Source organism: Zingiber officinale, chromosome 5B (genome assembly GCF_018446385.1).
Source record: "Zingiber officinale cultivar Zhangliang chromosome 5B, Zo_v1.1, whole genome shotgun sequence".
Classification (NCBI taxonomy): Eukaryota; Viridiplantae; Streptophyta; class Magnoliopsida; order Zingiberales; family Zingiberaceae; genus Zingiber; species Zingiber officinale.
The window spans coordinates 31,862,788-31,867,862 of NC_055995.1; the positions used below are offsets into that span (position 1 = coordinate 31,862,788).

Consider the following 5,075-nt stretch of genomic DNA (forward strand, 5'->3'; position numbering starts at 1 on the left):
AGAATCTGTAATAGTATCTTGCTTGGAACTCTTCCAACTAAATGCGCCTCCATTTAATATGAATATGAATCCTTGTCTGCCTAGAAATTGACATCTGTATACCCGCGTATGATCATATCACCATCTCTATATACCAAGAATATATCCTTACGTCTTCTCAAGTACTCAAAGATTGTCTTGACAACAACCAATGATCCATTCCTGGATCTAACTTGTATCTGCTTGTAACACTCAAAGCATATGATACATCAAGCCTTGTACATAACATAGCATACATGATAGACCCTATTGCAGACGCATAAGGTATTTTATCTATGAAAATCCTCTCGTCTTTTGTGCATGGGCACATAGACTTCTAAATGTGAATTTCATGCCTCATAAGTATGAAACCTTTCTTAGATTTAGACATTCTAAACTATTTTAGCACTTTGTCTATATATCGAATGTAAAAGACCAAGCAACCTTTTCAGTCTATCTCTATAGATCTTCAGCCCATGGATGTAAGTTGCTTCTCTCATGTCTTATATGGAGAATGTTATGGACACCCAAACTTTAACTGACTATCGAACTGACATTAAATTTCCTATAAGTAATATGTCATTAACATAGAATATTAGGAATACGACTACACTCCCACTAACCTTTTGATACACACAAGGTTTGTCTGGATTTTGTGAGAAATCAAACTTTTTGATCGCCTCATTAAAATGGATATTCCAACTCCTGGATGCTTGCTTTAGTCCATAAATGAACCGTCAAAGCTTGCATACTTTATTCTTATTAATATATATGAAACCTTAGGGTTGTATCATATACACGTCCTCGAGCAGGTTTTCATTAAGGAACGGTATTTTCACATTCATTTGTCATATCTCATAATCATGATGAGTTGATATGGCTAGGAGTATCTGAATGGATTTAAGCATGGATACGGGTGAGAAGGTTTCATCATAGTCAATTCCACGCCTTTGATGATAGTGTTTCACCACCAACCTTTCCTTGTAGGTAATTACATTACCATCCATGTCAGTTTTCTTTTTGAAAACCCACTTGCACCCTATAGGCATAATGCCTTTAGGTGGGTTCACTAAATTCTAAACTTGGTTTTTGCACATGGAATCCATTTCCAACTTTATGGCTATAAGCCACTTGTCCTTCTCTGAACTATTGAGAGCTATTTCGTAATTAGTAGGTTCCTCATCCTTAATGAGTAACACATCATTTGATTCTCTTACAAGAGATCCATATCTCTCAGGAATATTGTGTCTTATCTGAACTACAATGAGGTTGTGTCATAATCGATCGCGGTTCTTGACTAGGCATCTCATTAGTGTCAATTGGAATCTCTTAAACTTCATCAAGTTCAACTATACTCCCACTTGCTTCTTGCAAAAGAAATTCTTTCTATAGGAATGTAGCATACCTTGAAACAAATATATTTTGTTCCAAGGAATGATAGAATTGGTAACCCTTAGTTTCCTTAGGATATTCAATAAATAAACACTTATCATACTTAGCATCCAACTTGTTTGATATAGTCCTCTTCACATAAGTAGGGCGTCCCCATTGATGTGCATAGATTATATACACTTATTTAGCATATTTTGACACACATTCATATATTTTATGCATGCTTTATCTGCTCATCTTCATACTCTTAGTCTTACTTTTAGCATAATTACACTTCTTTGTTCGGAGATCTACTCTTGTGTATTTTCTTCTTAAAGGAGTCAAATGTGGAGAGGAAATAATGTTCGTGGTCAATCTTATCAACAAAGGAAGGAAGACAACACTAGTCATGTGAGCAACACGACCATGCCAAAGAATCGAGGAAAATGACCTTGGTCGTATGGTACAAACAGGCTGTGTAGCTTTACTAGAGGAGGAGGATGACATGGCTGTGTCGATCTACACGGTCGTGCCATCCCAGCAGCTTTCCCAGCATACGGCCATGTAGATCTACACGGCCGTGCAGTGACTCCAGTGTGAAAGCAAGCTTAGGTCGTGTGTGCCACACTACCATGCAAGGTTTCCAGAAGCCAAGAATGGACTGGCCGTGTGAGCCACACAGTAGTGTAAGCCATCCAGAGTTGCATCAGTGCTCGTGCCCTACTCTATATAAGGGGGTTTCTTCCCCTTTCAAAGGGAGGAGGCTCTCCCTTTGGGGGAGATTCAACTTGGGGTTGCTTTTCATGCTCTCCAGCATTGTTCCAGCGATCCTAAGCCATCTCCACCTCGACATCGACTCCAGAAGCTAAAGATTGGTTCTAAAGATCACTCATCGTCTCTAGATAAACATTTATATTCTCTCTTCTCATTGGGGATTGGAATGTTTGTAATCTCTTTGTCTTCGGATCACTATCTTTGTATTATGGAGTAGATTCATTGTTCTAGGATTAAGGGAGTAATTGTGATGTGATTTGATGTATAAATCTAATGGATATGCCAATTTTCTATTTAGATGATGTTGATGTGTTTTGTATCTATTCGATCTTGTGTGGATGTTTGTGTTTGGATCTCATTACCATATTTTATTGAATGTTTGTGAGGCTTTTGGATCCCATAGTGGGATACCCTAGATCGTATGATTGAGGGGTGCTTGTGACAGACTGCCCCGCTAACGGACGTCTAGGAGATCACCTTGAAAGGTGAAGCTAGTCTCTACAAAGAGGTGGGATAGTTGAATGCATTTAGTTCCTGCACTTTTATGTGAATTGAGTGGTGTTATGTTTCTATGTTGTATGAGCGAGGGGCATTGGTGACAAGCTGCCCTGCTAATGAACTTCATTGGGATCATAACCATTTAACCACTAGAAGTGTAGATCAAAGTCCCTTGCCAGTTTTCTTTTACAGGAGAAAATCGGCAACTTCCTACAAATGCATGTCAATTAAGGATATGAATTGGAGAACCATGCTACATCAATGAATATCACAATGAAACTGAATTCCTAGAACACTCACCAAATCATATACTTCATTTACTTTCCTAGTTCCATTTCTAGTTGCTACTTAGTTCATTCCTTACCTTGTTAATTGTTTAGCTAATTCTACGTGAGACATCTCTTGAGTTTATAACCAGTCCCTGTGGGATCAATATCTTTTTATTATTGACGAGGAAACCGTGCACTTGCAGTTGCGTAACAAGTTTTTAGTGTCGTTGTCGGGGACTGTGTCTATAACATTAGAGATAATTATTTAAGTTAGATTAAACTTTTCTTTTCTTTTCTATTACATAGTTTTAACTAGTCTTGAAAATTTGGTTTTCACAATCTTATCTTTGGTTTTTGATTACTTTTTCTGTAATTCATCTTGTTGCAATTCAAATTCTTCGTTTTATATTTTCAAAATTTCAGTATAGTTATTCTTTGGCTTTCAAGTAAAGAGAAAATTTTGTGACTTGTGATCTTGTTCTTTGTTTGTGAAGATCTAACCTTGCAGGAGATTTGTTACCTTTTGATCCTGAAATTGATAGAACTTTTCATAAAAGAAAAATCTTCCAAAGACATCTAGAAGAACTAGAACATTCAAATATGGCAAACAAATCACTGAAAGATTATGCAACACCATATGCAAGAGGATTTTGTTCTAGCATCACAAGGCCAGCTGTTAAAGCTAATAATTTTGAAAACAAGCCTGCGATAATCACTATGGTACAATAGAATCAGTTTGGAGGCAAACCACACGAAGATCCTAATCAACATCTCGAAGGTTTCTATGAAATCTGTGGTACGATGAAAATGAATCCTGTTCTAGCAAAAGCAGTGTGATTATTATTATTTGATTTTTCTTTGAGAGACAGAGGCAAATAGTGAATAAATTCTTTGCCTGCAAATAGTATATCCACTTGGGAACAATGTGAACAACAATTATTGGACAAATTCTATCCTCCAAGCAAAACTTCTCATATGAGAAATTTAATAGCAAGCTTCAGATAGTCAAACTCTGAATCATTATTTGAAGCATGAGATAGATACAACAATATGATCAGATAATGCCCACATCATGGATTGTAAAAATGGCTAATTCTACATACATTTTATAACGACATCAATTATCATACAAAGGTGTCTTTAGATTCTACAACTAGAGGGGAACTTATGAACAAAAATTTAGATGAAGCTGAGAGTATTATTGAAAGTATAACACAAAACCATCATCAATGGGTAACAGAAAGAAGTGGAGGCTATTCTTATCCAAACCCAGTAAAAGTATCAGGAAAATTTGATGTAGATGCAATTACTTTGATGTCTTCAAAACTAGATGCTCTTACTAAAAAGCTAAAAAATATGGGAACAAATTCTAGCATGGTCAATGCTATAGTGTGTGTTTATGAAACATGTGGAAGCATAGATCATGCTCAAGACTCATGCCCATTGGGAATCATCTCTGCACATATCAATCAACTTGAGCAGTGTGATGCAATCATGAATTATAATAAAAAAAATAATCCATACTCCAACACATACAAACCTGGTTGGAAAAATCATCTAAACTTCTCTTATCGTAATAATCAAGATCAAGGACCATCCATGGGGGCTAGACCGAGCTACCAACCTGGGCAACAAAACTTTCAACAACAACAACCTTCTCAAGGCTATCAATTTTCTAAATTGGAGAAAATACTTGAAGAAGTCATTTCTGGTCAAAACAAATTGAAGCAAGAAATCAAGTTGTTAAATCAGAGAATGCATAATTTAGAGAAACACCAGAAAATGCAAGATAGCCAAATTACCCAGATAGCTTTCTTCATCTTCAAGAGCATCAGGACAATTTCCTGGAAAACCTGATGTAAATCCAATGGAACACTGCAACAGAATTGAGCTTAGGAGCGGACGGACCTTGGGGGATCCTTAAGTGACTGCTCCAAAAGGGATGAAAATTCAAGAAGAGCTCTCTCCTCCAACTCTTGAACTAGTTCAGATTCAAGATGATGAGGAGAATACCAAGAAGGTTGAAGAGACTCTTCCACACTACCCTCAAAGCCAAGTAATCTCTTTTCCTCAAAGATTAGTCATGTTGAAGAAGGATGAAGAATTTGGCAGATTTCTTGATAAGGTTAAAGATATTTGTGTTGA

The 5,075-nt window shown here is 36.7% G+C and overlaps 1 non-coding gene across 1 annotated transcript; it reads right to left on the minus strand.

Moving 5' to 3' along the window:
- Nucleotides 1-3,902: 3,902 nt before the first annotated feature.
- Nucleotides 3,903-4,009, minus strand: LOC121988140. Its single transcript, XR_006113890.1, has one exon. It is a non-coding gene; the product is annotated as a small nucleolar RNA R71 (small nucleolar RNA).
- Nucleotides 4,010-5,075: the final 1,066 nt, after the last annotated feature.